Source organism: Delphinus delphis, chromosome 3 (assembly GCF_949987515.2).
Source record: "Delphinus delphis chromosome 3, mDelDel1.2, whole genome shotgun sequence".
Classification (NCBI taxonomy): domain Eukaryota; kingdom Metazoa; phylum Chordata; class Mammalia; order Artiodactyla; family Delphinidae; genus Delphinus; species Delphinus delphis.
Window position 1 is genome coordinate 33,863,781 of NC_082685.1, and position 17,957 is coordinate 33,881,737.

Consider the following 17,957-nt stretch of genomic DNA (forward strand, 5'->3'; position numbering starts at 1 on the left):
CCTACCCAAAGTCATGAAGATATTCTCCTATGTTTTCTCTAAAAGTTTTATGGTTTTAGCTTTTACTTTAGGTCTGTGATACACCTTGAATTAATTTTTGTGTGTGGTATTAGGTAGGGGTCATGGTTCATTTTTTCCCATATGGATAGTCAGTTGTTCCATCACCGTTTATTGAAAAGATTTTCAGTTCTCCATTAGTTTGCTTTGGTGCCTCTGTTAAGTATCAAATAACTGTGTAAGTTATGCCAGTGTATATATATATAACATATATATTACATACATCTATATATACACTCATATATATGTAATTTTCATTTTAAACATTTCTTCAGCAATGTTTTGTATTTTTTTAGTCTGCACATTTTGATGTTACTCTGCTAAAATTATTTTTAATTATTTTCTTTTTTTAAATTTATTTTTATTTTTTTTTAATATCTTTATTGGCGTATAATTCCTTTACAATGCTTTGTTAGTTTCTGCTTTATAACAAAGTGAATCAGTTATACATATACATATGTTCCCATATCTCTTCCCTCTTGTGTCTCCCTCCCTCCCACCCTCCCTATCCCACCCCTCTAGGTGGTCACAAAGCACGGAGTTGATCTCCCTGTGCTATGCGGCTGCTTCCCACTAGCTATCTATTCTACGTTTGGTAGTGTATATATGTCCATGCCACTCTCTCACTTTGTCACAGCCTACCCTTCCCCCTCCTCATATCCTCAAGTCCATTCTCTAGTAGGTCTGTGTCTTTATTCCTGTCTTACCCCTAGGTTCTTCATGACATTATTTTTTCTTAAATTCCATATATATGTGTTAGCATACGGTATTTGTTTTTCTCTTTCTGACTTACTTCACTCTGTAGGACAGACTCTAGGTCCATCCACCTCAATACATATAGCTCAATTTCGTTTCTTTTTATGGCTTAGTAATAGTCCATTGTATATATGTGCCACATCTTCTTTATCCATTCATCTGTTGATGGACACTTAGGTTTCTTCCATGTCCTGGCTATTGTAAATAGAGCTGCAATGAACATTTTGGTACATGACTCTTTTTGAATTATGGTTTTCTCAGGGTATATGCCCAGTAGTGGGATTGCTGGGTCATATGGTAGTTCAATTTGTAGTTTTTAAAGAAACCTCTATACTGTTCTCCGTAGTCCTGTACCAATTCACATTCCCACCAGCAGTGCAAGAGGGTTCCCTTTTCTCCACACCCTCTCCAGCATTTATTGTTTCTAGATTTTTTGATGATGGCCATTCTGACTGGTGTGAGATGATATCTCATTGTAGTTTTGATTTGCATTTCTCTAATGATTAATGATGTTGAGCATTCTTTCATGTGTTTGTTGGCAGTCTGTATATCTTCTTTGGAGAAATATCTATTTAGGTCTACTGCCCATTTTTGGATTGGGTTGTTTGTGTTTTTGATACTGAGCTGCATGAGCTGCTTGTAAATTTTGGAGATTAATCCTTTGTCAGTTGATTCATTTGCAAATATTTTCTCCCATTCTGAGGGTTGTCTTTTGGTCTTGTTTATGGTTTCCTTTGCTGTGCAAAAGCTTTGAAGTTTCATTAGGTCCCATTTGTTTATTTTTGTTTTTATTTCCATTTCTCTAGGAGGTGGGTCAAAAAGGATCTTGCTGTGATTTATGTCATAGAATGTCCTGCCTATGTTTTTCTCTAAGAGTTTGATAGTGTCTGGTCTTACGTTTAGGTCTTTAATCCATTTTGAGTTTATTTTTGTGTATGATGTTAGGGAGTATTCTAATTTCATACTTTTACATGTAGCTGTCCAATTTTCTCAGCACCACTTATTGAAGAGGCTGTCTTTTCTCCACTGTATATTCTTGCCTCCTTTATCAAAGATAATGTGACCATAGGTGCATGGGTTTATCTCTGGGCTTTCTATCCTGTTCCATTGATCTATACTTCTGATTTTGTGTCAGTACCTTACTGTCATGATTACTGTAGCTTTGTAGTATAGTCTGAAGTCAGGGAGCCTGATTCCTCCAGCTCCGTTTTTCATTCTCGAGATTGCTTTAGCTATTCGGGGTCTTTTGTGTTTTCATACAAATTGTGAAATTTTTTGTTCTACTTCTGTGAAAAATGCCACTGGAAATTTGATAGGGATTGCATTGAATCTGTAGATTGCTTTGGATAGTAGAGTCATTTTCACAATGTTGATTCTTCCAATCCAAGAACATGGTATATCTCTCCATCTATTTGTATCGTCTTTAATTTCTTTCATCAGTGTCTTATAATTTTCTGCATACAGGTCTTTTGTCTCCTTAGGTAGGTTTATTCCTATATATTTTATTCTTTTTGTTGCCATGGTAAATGGGAGTGTTTTCTTGATTTCTCTTTCAGATTTTTCATCATTAGTATAGAGGAATGCCAGAGATTTCTGTGCATTAATTTTGTATCCTGCTACTTTACCAAATTCATTGATTAGCTCTAGTAGTTTTCTGGTAGCATCTTTAGGACTCTCTATGTATAGTATCATGTCATCTGCAAATCAGTGACAGCTTTACTTCTTCTTTTCCAATTTGGATTCCTTTTATTTCTTTTTATACTCTGATTGCTGTGGCTAAAACTTCCAAAACTATGTTGAATAAGAGTGGTGAGAGTGGGCAACCTTGTCTTGTTTCTGATCTTAGTGGAAATGCTTTCAGTGTTTCACCATTGAGGACGATGGTGGCTATGGGTTTGTCATATATGGCCTTTATTATGTTGAGGAAATTTCCCTCTATGCCTACTTTCTGCAGGGTTTTTTTCATAAATGGGTGTTGAATTTTGTCAGAAGCTTTTTCTGCATCTATTGAGATGATCATATGGTTTTTCTCCTTCAATTTGTTAACATGGTGTATCACATTGATTGATTTGTGTATATTGAAGAATCGTTGCATTCCTGGGATAAACCCCACTTGATCATGGTGTATGATCCTTTTAATGTGCTGTTGGATTCTGTTTGCTAGTATTTTGATGAGGATTTTTGCATCTATGTTCATCAGTGATATTGTCCTGTAGTTTTCTTTCTTTGTGACATCTTTGTCTGGTGTTGGTATCAGGGTGATGGTGGCCTCATAGAATGAGTTTGGGAGTGTTCCTCCCTCTGCTATATTTTGGAAGAGTTTGAGAAGGTTAGGTGTTAGTGCTTCTCTAAATGTTTGATAGAATACGCCTGTGAAGCCATCTGGTCCTGGGCTTTTATATTTTGAAAGATTTGTAATCACAGTTTCAATACCTATGCTTGTGATTGGTCTGTTTGTATTTTCTATTTCATCCTGGTTCCATCTCGGAAGGTTGTGCATTTTTAAGAATTTGTCCGTTTCTTCCAGGTTGTCCATTTTATTGGCATATCGTCGCTTGTAGTAATCTCTCATGATCTTTTGTATTTCTGCAGTGACAGTTGTTACTTCTCCTTTTTCATTTCTAATTCTATTGATTTGAGTCTTCTCCCTTTTTTTCTTGTTGAGTCTGGCTAATGGTTTATCAATTTTGTTTTTCTTCTCAAAGGACCAGCTTTTAGTTTTATTCATCGTTGCTATCATTTCCTTCATTTGTTTTCATTTATTTCTGATCTGATCTTTCTGATTTCTTTCCTTCTGCTAACTTTGGGTGTTTTCTTCTTCTTTCTCTAATTGCTTTAGATGTAAGGTTAGGTTGTTCTTTTGAGATGTTTCTTGTTTCTTAAGGTAGGATCGTATTGCTATAAACTTCCCTCTCAGAACTGCTTTTGCTGCATCCCATAGGTTTTGGGTCGTCGTGTTTTCATTGTCTTTTATTTCTAGGTATTTTTTGATTTCCTCTTTGATTTCTTCAGTGTTCTCTTCGGTATTAAGTAGTGTATTGTTTAGCCTGCATGTGTTTGTATTTTTTACAGATTTTTTCCTGTCATTGATATCTAGTCTCACAGCATTGTGGTCGGAAAAGGTACTAGATACACTTTCAGTTTTCTTAAATTTACCAAGGCTTGATTTGTGATCCAAGTTATGATCTATCCTGAAGAACATTCCATGAGCACTTGAGAAGAAAGTGTATTCTGTTGTTTTTGGATGGAATGTCCTGTAAATATCAATTAAGTCCATCTTTTTTAATGTATCATTTAAAGCTTGTGTTTCCTTTTTTATTTTCATTTTGGATGGTCTGTCCATTGGTGAAGGTGGGGTGTTAAAGTACCCTACTATGATTGTGTTACTGTTGATTTCCCCTTTTATGGCTGTTAGTATTTGCCTTATGTATTGAGGTGCCCCTATGTTGGGTGCATAAATATTTACAATTTTTATATCTTCCTCTTGAATTGATCCCTCGATCACTATGTAGTTTCCTTCTTTGTCTCTTGTAATAGTCTTTATTTTAAAGTCTATTTTGTCTGATATGAGAATTGCTACTCCAGCTTTCTTTTGATATCCATTTGCATGGAATATCTTTTTCCATCCCCTCACTTTCAGTCTGTATGTGTCCCTAGGTCTGAAATGGGTCTCTTGTAGACAGCATATATATGGTCTTGTTTTTGTATCCATTCAGCCAGTCTATGTCTTGGTTGGAGCATTTAATCCATTTACATTTAAGGTAATTATTGATACGTATGTTTCTATTCCCATTTTCTTAATTGTTTTGGGTTTGTTATTGTAGTTCTTTTCCTACTCTTGTGTTTCCTGCCTAGCGAAGTTCTTTAGCATTTGTTGTAAAGCTGGTTTGGTGGTTCTGAATTCTCTCAGCTTTTGCTTGTTTGTAAAGGTTTTAATTTATCCATCAAATCTGAATGAGATCCTTGCTGTGTAGAGTAATCTTGGTTGTAGGTTTTTCTCCTTCATCAATTTAAATATGGCCTGCCACTCTTCTGGCTTGTAGAGTTTCTGCCGAAAGATCAGCTGTTAATCTTATGGGGATTCCCTTATGTGTTATTTGTAGTTTTTACCTTGCTGCTTTTTTGTGTGTGTGTGGTTCACGGGCCTCTCACTTTTGTGGCCTCTACCGTTGCAGAGCACAGGCTCCGGATGCGCAGGCTCAGTGGCCATGGTTCACGGGCCCAGCTGCTCTGCGGCATGTGAGATCTTCCCTTAATGGGGCACGAACCCATGTCCCCTGCATCGGCAGGCGGACTCTCAACGACTGCACCACCAGGGAAGCCCTACCTTGATGCTTTTAATATGTTTTCTTTGTGCTTAATTTTTGATAGTTTGATTAACATGTGTCTTGGCGTGTTTCTCCTTGGATTTATCCTGTATGGGACTCTCTGTGCTTCCTGGACTTGAGTAACTCTTTTCTTTCCCATATTAGGGAAGTTTTCAACTATAATCTCTTCAAATATTTTCTCAGTCCCTTTCTTTTTCTCTTCTTCTTCTGGGACCCCTATAATTCGAATGTTGGTGCGTTTAATGTTGTCCCAGATGTCTCTGAGACTGTCCTCAGTTTTTTTCATTGTTTTTTCTTTATTCTGCTCTGCAGTAGTTATTTCCACTATTTTATCTTGTAGGTCACTTATCCGTTCTTCTGCCTCAGTTATTCTACTATTGATCCCTTCTAGAGAATTTTTAATTTCATTTATTGTGTTGTTCATCATTGTTTCTTTGCTCTTTAGTTCTTCTAGGTCCTTGTTAAACGTTTCTTGTATTCTATTTCCAAGATTTTGGATCATCTTTATTATCGTTATTCTGAATTCTTTTTCAGGTAGACTGCCTATTTCCTCTTCATTTGTTAGGTCTGGTGGGTGTTTCCTTGCTTCTTCATCTGCTGTGTGTTTTTTTGTCTTCTCATTTTGCTTAACTTACTGTGTTTGGGGTCTCCTTTTTGCAGGCTGCAGGTTCGTAGTTCCTGTTGTTTTTGTTGTCTGTCCCCAGTGGCTAAGGTTGGTTCAGTGGGTTGTGTAGGCTTCCTGATGGAGAGGACTAGTGCCTGTGTTCTGGTGGATGAGGCTGGATCTTGTCTTTCTGGTGGGCAGGTCCACGTCTGGTGGTGTGTTTGGGGTGTCTGTGGCCTTATTATGATTTTAGGCAGCCTCTGTGCTAATGGATGGTGTTGTGTTCCTGTCTTTCTAGTTGTTGTCATAGGATGTCCAGCACTGTAGCTTGCTCGTCATTGAGTGAAGCTGGGTCTTGGCGTTGAGATGGAGATCTCTGGGAGATTTTCACCGTTTGATATTACATGGAGCTGAGAGGTTTCTTGTGGACCAGTGTCCTGAAGTTGGCTCTCCCACCTCAGAGGCACAGCACTGACTCCTGGGTGGAGCACCAAGAGCCTTTTATCCACAGGGCTCAGAATAAACGGGAGAAAAAATAGAAAGAAAGAAAGAAAGTGGATAAAATAAAGTAAAATAAAATAAGATAAAGTTATTAAAATAAAAAAATAATTATTCAGAAAAAAACTTGAAAAAGAAAAAAACCCAAAAACAAAGAACGGACGGACAGAACCCTAGGACAAATGGTAAAAGCAAAGCTGTACAGGCAAAATCACACACAGAAACATACACATACACACTCAAAAAAGAAAAATGGGAAAAAAATATATATCTTTGCTCCCAACATCCACCTCCTGAATTTGGGATGGTTCGTTGTCTATTCAGGTATTCCACAGATGCAGGGTACATCAAGTTGATGGTGGAGCTTTTATCCGCTGCTCCTGAGGCTGCTGGAAGAAATTTCCCTTTTTCTTCTTTGTTTCCACAGCTCCTGGGGTTCAGCTTTGGATCTAGACCCGCCTTTGCGTGTAGGTCACCTGAGGGCGTCTGTTCTTTGCTCAGACAGGACAGGGTTAAAGGAGCCGCTGATTCGGGAGCTCTGGCTCACTCAGGCCAGGGGGAGGGAGGGGTACGGAAGCGGGGCGAGCCTGCGGCGGCAGAGGCCAGCATGACGTTGCAGCAACCTGATGCGTGCGTGCTTTCTCCCAGGGGAGTTGTCTCTGGATCACGGGACCCTGACAGTGGCGGGCTGCACAGGCTCCCAGGAGGGTAGCTGTGGACAGTGACCTGTGCTTGCACACAGGTTTTTTGGTGGCTGCAGCAGCAGCCTTAGCATCTCATGCCTGTCTCCGGGTTCCGCTCTGATAGCTGCTGCTCATGCGCGTCTCTGGAGCTCCATTAAGTGACACTCTTAATCCTCTCTCCTCGTGCACCAGGAAATAAAGAGGCAAGAGAAAGTCTCTTTTCTCTTCGACAGCTCCGGACTTTTTCCCGACTCCCTTACGGCTAGCTGTGGCACATTAGCCCCTTTAGGGTGTGTTCACGCTGCCAACCCCAGTCCTCTCCCTGGGATCCGACCGAAACTGGAGCCTCAGCTTCCAGCCCCTGCCTGCCCCGGCGGGTGAGCAGACAAGCCTCTAAGGCTGGTGAGTGCTGGTCGGCACCGATCCTCTATGCGAGAATCTCTCCACTTTGCCCTCCGCACCCCTGTGGCTGCGCTCTCCTCCGTGGCTTCGAAGCTCCCCACCCCCTCTGCCACCTGCAGTCTCTGCCCGCAAAGGGGCTTCCTAGTGTGTGGAAACCTTTCCTCCTTCACAGCTCCCTCCCACTGGTGCAGGTACCGTCCCTATTCTTTTGTCTCTGTTTTTTTATTTTTTCTTTTGCGCTACACCAGGTATGTGGGGAGTTTCTTGCCTTTTGGGAGGTCTGAGGTCTTCTGCCAGCGTTCAGTAGGTGTTCTATACAAGCAGTTCCACATGTAGATGTATTTCTGATGTATTTGTGGGGAGGAAGTTGATCTCCGCATCTTACTCTTCCACCATCTTTAAGCTCTCCCTCTCTTATTTTCTAATTCCAAATTTTTTTTTGATGGTATTGTAAATGTAATTAAAAAAATCATTTTTTAAATTGTTGAATGCCATGTATGTAAAAATGCAAGTTTTTTGTATATTATTCTTATACCCTGCAAAATTTTCAAATTTACTCTTTAGTAGCTATTTTTTAGATTTAAAAAAATTTTTCAAGTAAGCAATTATGTCAGCTGCAAATAGAGACAGTTTTGCTTCTTCCTTTCTAATCAGTATGCCTTTTAATTCTTTTATTGGGTGGGCCAAAAAGTGCCTTTGGTTTTTTTAAGTGAAAATAAAAGACACATTTTTCATTTCCACCAAGAACTTTATTGAACAACGTATTCATCCTTTTGTTCCACTACCTTCTGCCATTTTTCAGGGAACTCCATAATTCCATCTTCCCCAAACTTTTTATGTTTTTGAGCAAAGAACTGTTCCATGTGCCTTTTATAATCTTCCAGGGAACTGACATTTTTTGCACTAAATCACTTTTGTAAAGACCAAAATAAATGGAAATCCGAAGGTGCAATGTGTGGTGAATACAGCGGATGAATCAGAACTTACCAGCCAAGCTATAACATTTTTTGCCAGGTCATCAAGGAAACATGCGGTCTTGCGTTATCCTGATGGAAGAGTATGTGTTTTCTGTCGACTAATTCTGGACGCTTTTTGTCGATTGCTGCTTTCAGTTGGTCTAATTGGGAGCAGTACTTGTTGGAATTAATCATTTGGTTTTATGGCAGGAGCTCATAATGGAGGAGTCCCTTCCAATCCCATCATATACACAACATCACCTTCTTTGGTTGAAGACTGGCCTTTGGTGTGGTTGGTGGTGGTTCATTTCACTTGCCTCAGGATCTCTTCTGTTCCACATTGTTGTACAGTATCCACTTTTCATCACCCGTTACAATTTGTTTTAAAAACGGAACATTTTCATTACATTTCAGTAGAGAATCTTATGCGGATGTATGTCAAGAAGGTTTTTTTCGCTTAACTTATATGGAACCCAAACATCAAAGTGATTCACATAACCAAGGTGGTGCTTTATTTTCAATGCTTGATTTGTATATTTTGAGTATGTCAGCTCTCTCCAGTGTGATATAACATTCATTGTTCTCATTTATTGTTTTGATTCGATCACTATCAACTTCAGCTGGCCTACCTGACTGTGGAGCATCGTCCAGTGACAAATCCCCAGCATGAAACTTCGCAAACCACTTTTGACACATTCGATCAGTCACAGCACCTTCTCCATAAACTGCACACATCTTTTTGTTTTATTTGGTTTTGACCTTTCTTGAAATAATAAGGCGTAAGATACTGAAAATGTTCCTTTTTTTCTTCCATCTTCAATATTAAAATGGCTACACAAAAATTCACCAATTTTGATGTCTTTTTTTTAATGCACACTGATATGACTTCTGTCACAGTACAGTCTAACAAAATTGTTTCGAATGAAGTTAAAAACAACTAAGTGTTGCTAGAGCCATCTTACGGAACAAACAACGAACATTTTGGCCCACCCAATACTTGCCTTATTGCAATAGATGGATCCCCATTCAATAGGTGTAGTGAGGATTGGCATTTTTGTCTTATTATTGTTTAGTGAGAAAATGCCCAATATTTCACCATACAGTGTAATGTCAGTTATTGGTTTTTCATAGATTCCCTATATCAGATGAAGTGAGTTCTAGTCTGTTCCTAGTTGACTGAGAGTTTTAATCATGAATGGGTGTTACATTGTGTCAAATGTTTATTCTTCATCTATTGAGATTACCATATGGATTTTTGTTTTTAGTCTGAACATGGTAAGTTATGTATATTGATTTTCAAATGTTAAACCAGCCTTGCATACCTCAGATAACCCTGCTTGCTAATGGTGTGTTATTCTTTTTATGTATTGCTTAAAACATTTGACTTAAAAAAAATGATGCTTGTGTACATATTTTTGAGAGATGTTGATTTGTGCTTTTCTTTTTTGTCATATCTTTATCAGGTTTGCTATTAAGATTATGTCAGCTTCATAAAATAAGAATTGTTTTCCCCCTTTTAATTTTATGATAGAGTTAGCATGAGATTTGTGTTATTCTTCCCCTAAATGTGCAACAGACTGCATCAGTGACAGACTGATCTAGGCCCATCTATCTGGGCCTAGAGTTTGGGATGGTGTTTAATAGTGAATTTGATTACTTAATAGGGGTATTCATATTTTCTGTTTTGTTTCAGTCATGGTAAGTTGTCATTTTCAGAAAATTTGTTCCTTTCATCTCAGTTATTAAATTTGTTAGCATAAAATTATTCATACTATTCTTTTATTATCTAATTAATTCCAGTTTTAATGTTCATTTTTACCCATAACTTAAAAAAAATTCTAACAGGACAGATATTTTTGTGGTACTTTTAAATTTATTTTTTGTTTAAATAAACTTTTAATTTTAGAATAGTTTTAGATTTACAGAAAAGTTGCAAAGTTGTTACAGAGAGTTCCCGAATACCCTTCACTGAGTTTTTCCTATTATTTACATCTTATATTACTGTGGTTCATTTGTTACCACTAAGAAACCAACATTAGTTCATTACTATTAACTAATCTCCATACTTTATTCAAATTTTAATAGTTTTTTAATACTGTCCTTTTTCTGTTCCAGAATCATCCAGGAGACATTACATGTCTCCTTAACCTTCTTTTGTCTATGCTAGTTTCTCAGACTTTCTGTTCTTGTGTTTTGTTTGTTTGTTTTTGTCTTGTGATGACCTTAACAGTTTTGAAATCAAGCTTTTTTATAGAATGTCTCTCATTTTGGGTTTGTTTCAAGTTCTTCCTCATGATTAGTAGTATATGGTTGTGGAAGATCACAGAAGTGAAATGCCAGTCTCATTATATCATATCAAGAGAGTATACTGTCAGCATAACTTATCACTAGTGATGTTAACCTTGATCATGTGGTGGAGGTGGTGCTTGTCCGGATCGCCACTGTAAAGCTACGTTTTTCATCCTTCCATACTCTTACTCTTTGGAAACAAGTCACTAAGCACAGCTCACACTCAGGGATGGAGAGTTAAGTCCCACCTCCTTGAGGGGCAATATCTACTCAAATTATTTGGAATTCTTCTGTAGAGGATATCTATCTCTTTTATGGGAGTTTTTTTTTTCCTTTACTATACCATAAAAAATTTTAATTTCTACTTGTATTATATTGACATCAAGTAGTGTGGCCAAATTGTCCCCACTTCACCCCACCCCCACCCCCACCTTCCCTTTCTCTCCAATCCAGATTAGAAGTTCAGTTATACTGGTGAGCAAAACTAATCAGTTTTGTTGATTGATATAAACATTGTGGTATTTAGGAGAACTTGTTGCCATTTTGCTTCCTTCTTCACATGAGGCTACTGGTCACTAAAATAATAATTTATCAGCAACATCAACAGTTTAAACCCCAGTATGGAAGTTATAAGGTTGCATAGCAGACAATATCATAATGCCTTTTACTCATAAAACATTCTCAACTGGGGATGAGTGTTCATGATGTTTGAAACATTTATTGAATTTGCAGAGTGTCATGACCATACTGTTTTTGGTATGGGTGGAAGCGAGTAATTCTACTTTTGAATCATAGTATAACAATGAAGGCTTTTAAAGAGAAGGAATGAGAATAGTAGGTGCTATTTTGGCTCTGAACAAAAATACCCAGTGAACTCTGCCTGCTGCCATCACGAGGCACCTGGTGAGAAACACCTGCAGCTCCTCTTTTCTACCATTAAAGAACTTGATGTCAGGAAGTTAAACTCTTCCAATGACACATTCAGAAAAGAAAGGGTACAAAGCCTTATATACTTAGGAAGTTCGTGTAGCTTTTGAGAAAATGGCTTATATCAAATGTCCTCCTCAGGATGGTAAATGGTATAGGCATTTTTAATGACATTAATTGTGAAGTATCTTTTGTATGAATTCCCTACCACTCTTTAGAAATAAATGGTAAAATAAATGGTATAAATATTTTGGTTGATACTCTTTCAAAGTAGTTTCCAGGCCTATACACAAGTATATGTATACTTATACAGTGCTCTAATCATACTAAATATATTATTTTAGGACAAATATGAGCATTTCTTCATATTATTAAAAACTTTCACATCATTTTAATGTCTACAGCATTCCAGTGAATGGAGACACTGTAATTTAATGAGTCTCAGATTATGAAACTGTCACAAACAGTGCTAATGAACACATCTGGATAGTCATCTTTGACATATTACTGATTATTTCCTTAGAGCAAAGTTTCTCAAACTTGGCACTATTGACATTTTGGGAAGGAAACATTTTGTTGTTGTTGTAGGGGACTGTCCTGTGCACTTTAGGATGGTGGGCAGCATCCCTGGCCTCTATCCACTAGATGCCAGTAGCACCTCCACTCCTCGCTGTGACAGCCAAATCAGTCTGCAGACATTGCCAAATGTCCCCTAGGAGCCAAAATTTCTCCGCCATTGAAAACCACTGACTCAGAGTAAGTTCTTTGAAGAAGAATTTTCACATAAATGATATGCACAATTTAAAGTTAAAAAAAAATCTGTGTGGGTTTTATTTTCAATTTGAAGAAAGTAATAGGATATAGAGTGATAACTTAAAAATTTGTGAAAAAAATTTTTCCTAAACCTCTCCTACCAAAATTCTTAGAGTTAACTGTGCCCAGGGCTTAATACAGCAGGGTCCTATTCCACCTTAGCTACAGAAAAATCACTCTATGTAGCAAGAGAGTGACAGAGGGAATTCCCTGGCGGTCTAGTGGTTTGGGCTCCATGCTCTCACTGGTGAGGGCCCAGATTCAATCCCTGGTCAGGGAACTAAGATCCCACCAAAAAAAAAAAAAAAAAAAAAGAGAGAGAGAGATAGAAATCATGGATATAGGAGAGAAGGCCCAACTCTCAAACTGCTTCTCATCTTTTTGACTCCACAGTATTTTGTGATCTCAGATTCTATAACCATGTTTACACATTTTTGTTTTTGTTTTTTTGCGGTACGCGGGCCTCTCACCGCTGCGGCCTCTCCCGTAGCGGAGCACAGGCTCCGGACGCGCAGGCCCAGCGGCCATGGCTCACGGACCCAACCGCTCCGCGGCATGTGGGATCCTCCTGGACCGGGGCACAAACCCGTGTCCCCTGCATCGGCAGGCGGACCCCCAACCACTGCGCCACCAGGGAAGCGCACCATGTTTACACATTTTTGACCCCTAATGTTTTTCTTTTCTAGGCAGTAAAGAGGACTAAGTGTTTAGATATTGAAATAAGTCCAACCAGATTCTGATACTGTCCCTTACCAGTTTCTAACTAGTTGATCTTGGACCACTTTAATCCTCTTTCTCTATCTGTGAAGGGTCCACCATACAGAGTTGTTGGGAAAATTAAATATGAGATGTTTTAAATCTTGGCACCGAGAAAGGACTCGTTAAATATTATCCACTTTCCCCCCAACAAGTTGAAAGAAGAATTATTTATTTTCTCAATTTAATTATATACTTCTAGGCCATCTGAGGAGGCATTAAAACAGAAAGCATTGTCCTGAAACTTTTTCATTGGTATAATAACTCATGTGATATTACAAAAGTAAATTTCATAATTGTGTATGAGACACCATGGTGGCTGCTATTTGAGTTACTTGGAACAGTATCCCATTGGGTGAGTGTGGGAAGAAAATACTAGATGCTTGATTTTCTGTGTATTTTAAATTTCATCCATTTTATTTTCTACTTTTATATTTGCTAATATTTTAATATATTAGTACAATGGTGTGATGTATATGATTTATAAGTAAATAAAAATACGTTGAGGATGCTTGTTCAAAGTTTCTTTACTGCTGGGGTGTGAGATCAACATCTATTTTGGAGACCCTTGACCTGGAAGATAGCTTTTTGCTGTTTCTGTGATTTGGGATGGAGGAAAGGAGTCATAAATTTCACTGCCTGTCAGAATCCCCACAATTCACGGAGGGTTATTTCAACATCATTATGCATGAACGGGCCTCTCACTGTTGTGGCCTCTCCCGTTGCGGAGCATAGGCTCCGGACGTGCAGGCTCAGCGGCCATGGCTCACGGGCCCAGCCGCTCTGCGGCATGTGGGATCCTCCCGGACCGGGGCACGAACCCGTGTCCCCTGCATCGGCAGGCGGACTCTCAACTACTGCGCCACCAGGGAAGCCCCGAGGCATGTTTTAAATGTTCCACCCTAGTCTCTCTTTCAAGATTGGTTGGAGTAGGGAGCAGGACGAAGTATTTTCCTATGTCACTGAGAGTACCTGGGAAGGTATTTCCCTCTGTTTTGAAAATGGAAAATAAAATACTACCTTTCTCTTTTGAAAAAAACTAAGCTAGGTATTAGGGGACAACAATGTCCAAATTAAATCTTCTCCTTGTGCCTTTCTTCAATTCTCCCTTGAATGGAATACGGATATCTAAAAGATAATGGAGATGTATGGTAAGATTGGTGGCATGTAAAATGGTGTCAGTGTTCAGAAGGTGTTGGGAAGGAGTGGGTTGTGTGTTTGTGTGTGTGCACACACACAGACACTCGTGTTTGAATGGGAGAACCAACATTCATGGGTTCCAGGTGTCTGACAGGTTCTTTACATGGAACATTTACATCATCCATATTCACCCTCATACAGCCAAGACATGGGAGAAGAGAATTTCTTGCCCTTCTCATGGTAAAAATTTTCAACATAAAGGAAAGATAAGGTGGAAAGTTAAGGTCCTGTTGTATCCCACATTGGCCCTTCTCTCACTGCACAGGCTATCAGTATTTTGTGTATCTTGTACTTCCAGAAATTTCTATGTCTACAAGGAAAAAAATACATATACAGCCTTTTCACAAATAAGATCATAATGTGCAAATAGAAATCATATTAAAGATTTGTTATCAAATTGCTTTTCCTCACTCTGCAATAAAATTGGGATATTTTCCATATCAGTATATATAGATTTACCTCATTCTTTCTAGAGGCCTCATGGCATTCCATTGCATGGATTTACTATAATAAATTTAGCTACTTTCTTATTCAACACTGTAATATTGTTTTTTGGCTGCGTTGGGTCCTCGCTGCTGCGCAGGGGCTTTATCTAGTTGCTCTGCTACGGTGTGTGGCTTCTTATTACGGTGGCCTCTCCTGCTGCAGAGCATAGCCTCCAGGCATGCAGGCTTCAGCAGTTGTGGCATGCGGGCTCAGTAGTTGTGGCTCACGGGCTCTAGAGCGCAGGCTCAGCAGCTGTGGTGCACGGGCTTTGTTGCTCCGTGGTATGTGGGAACTTCCCAGACCAGAGCTCGAACTTGTGTCCCGTGCATTGGCAGGCGGATTCTTAACCACTGCGCCAACAGGGAAGCCCCAACACTGTAATATTTTTTGCATGTATCTTTGAATACTTTTCGAGGGATACATTTATAGAAATGGAATTACTGGCTCAAAAGGTATGCATATTTAAAATTTAAATCCATCATGAGTGCATCAATTTATCTGCCCACAAGTGAGACATTAAAAAAAATTCATATTGTTTAATTTTTTTTTTCTTTTTTTTTTTTTTTGCGGTACGCGGGCCTCTCACTGCTGGTCTCTCCTGTTGCGGAGCACAGGCTCCGGACGCGCAGGCTCGGCGGCCATGGCTCACAGGCCCAGCTGCTCCGCGGCACGTGGGATCCTCCCGGACCGGGGCACGAACCCGTGTCGTTCGGCACGGACTCTCATCGGCAGGCGGACTCTCAACCACTGCGCCACCAGGGAAGCGCCCATATTGTTTAAATTTTATGGGCAAAAAAGGCACTTAATTTTTTCTTTCAAATATTGAGTGATATTGTGCATCTCAAAGCGGTCATTTGTAAACGTGACTGAGGTTAGGGCTCTTTCTACAATATGTTTGTTGCATCCTAAACTGTTTCTATACTTAGGGTCGCCAGAGAAGCCGGAGTGGAGACTGCAGGGAGTACGGGTTTGAATGAACTTTGGCTGCTCCATCAAGCATGCTGATCACTGAGGAAACAACAGAAGACTCACCCAAGTGACTCATCCCCCAAATCCAACAGAGGTAATAGGATAACTTACATTGCACAGCCTTTTGGCTATTTAGTTGGATGTATGAGATCAACAGTGCACACTTTCTCTGCTGGATGTTGCTTTGGGAAAGAGACTTATTGGTTAGATGTCACACTGCAATGCAGTCAGGGGCTTTGGGACCTGATTCCCAATACTCAGAAGCATAGAGAAAAATTATTTAGCATCTTGGCCTCAGGCAACCATATCTACTTCATGGAGTTGCGTCAGGCATCAAATTCTATGGGGATGTACTACTGTCCACTGCATTGACTATCCTTCATGTTGTTTCATTATTTTCTGAGGCTGTACTTCGTATTGGATGGTGGAAAGCTTGAGGCTAGAGATAACCAAGGTGGCAATTTTAAGAGGCACATGAAATAAAAACGTGAGAGGTCGCGCACGTGGATGTAGTTTTACCCGGATTGGATTCATGTGCTATAATTAGTTTTAAATTTATTACTATCTTTTTCATGAAATTCAGATAGTCTGACTAGTTTATATTCTCTAAACATTTCTTGTTTTACTCTTTCATCAGATTCCACTCTTAAAATTCACTGCATGGTCTCCACAGACAAGAAGTGAAGGTTCTGCATTGCTACAGCCTCTCAGTTAAAAGACAGGGAATCCACATTTTCCCTCATTTTACTCTTAGGCCGCCAGTATGTTTTATAGTCTCCCACACACTTTTCTTCTCTCAAAGACATTTTCAAGTTTAATAATATATTTTTTAAAAGTCAGATAATTTTCAGGTAATAAAATTCTGGAATCCTGCAGACTTTAAAAGAAATACAAAGAATTTAAAAAAACCCTCACGTACCGAGCCATTTACCACGTCTATCTAAAAATTACAGCTACCCATTAGTAAGTTGCATTATAGAATTGCTAATATTACCTACTTTTTAAAAACATTAAAATAAACTTCTTTGGAAGTGATGTTATTTACCAAAAACAACAAGGCAGAATAAGGCATATATCTAAGTTGGTTTAAAATTGAAGTATATTTTATGTAAAATGGGACATTTTAAAGAATAATCTGAACAGGGAAGTCTTTTCCTACATAAATATTTTATAACGTCATACTGTGTAATATGGGAGTTTTTCCTGTTAATTTGTGGTTTTGAGAAGTATAGCTCTTAGTTAAAAAGTACCCATTTGAAGGTTTCTCAGCTTTCATTATGAGGGTACAGTGACCAAAAAAAATCACATGTCTCATAGTATTCTATGTACTACATGTAGTCTGGTCAAATGGAATCATCTACTTCAAAAGTTATTGTGAAAGAAAACTGAAAAAGAATAAATTGTGTGTAATTGTGTTAAAGAGTCGGCTTTTACTGATCAGCTAGAAAATAACAAAGACATATTCGCTGTCTGTGCCTGGGTAATCAGTGAGGGGTTAGTAATATTATTTTGTACAAGAAAGAATATTTTTTAAGTGTGTTAAGTTGTTCTTTACTGAAGGGCATGAGAACATTGCATAATCTTTAACTCCTGCCAGAGAGGCTTTGTCACTGGGTAGAATCAGTTTTATAGTCTATTCATGTATTCAACCAGCATTTATTGAAACTCTCTTCTTTTTATTCACTCTGCTAGGTACAGAGTTTGGGGTGAACCACGTTGGGGGTAAAAAAATCTCAGGGAAGCACACTGCCTTAAGTATTGACAAGCTTGAGGATGGGAGAGTATAGAGAGACTATCATGTAAATAATAAATGATAATACAAAGAAGAATGAGAAGTAGTCATCAAAGGTAAAAATGACATAATAATAAGTGCTAATATTAGCATAGTGTTTACTAATTACCCATCATTAACTAAGGAGTTGACTCTGCACAGTGGGTCTTAGGTCATTTCCCCAGCATCCATTCCCCTCTCTGTCTCCATCTCATACTTACTGTGCAGTTTATAAGCAGATAAATATTTTCCAGGGTTTGTAATCCCCTCTCCTATGCTACAGTGATTGGTCCATTTGAGCAGGTCTGAGCCAATTAGTAATTCCTCTGATCCAGGCAATGGTTCCAGAATGGGCTTGTTATTCACACTGGACAGTGGGACCTGAGAGGTTTTCTAAGAATGTCTGGAAAAGTTCTCCATTACTATTCTGGGAGAGCTTTTCAAAGTGATCATTTTCTTCAC

The 17,957-nt window shown here is 38.8% G+C and overlaps 1 long non-coding RNA gene across 2 annotated transcripts in view; it reads left to right on the top strand.

Annotated features, from left to right (window-relative positions):
• The window catches only part of LOC138414021 (uncharacterized), a 297,137-nt gene that overhangs the window by 164,592 nt on the left and 114,588 nt on the right, over positions 1 to 17,957 (top strand). For both annotated transcript variants that reach the window (XR_011246388.1, XR_011246387.1), the window contains exon 3: positions 15,682 to 15,818. This is a non-coding gene — a long non-coding RNA (uncharacterized lncRNA). The remainder of the gene's footprint in view (positions 1 to 15,681; positions 15,819 to 17,957) is intronic.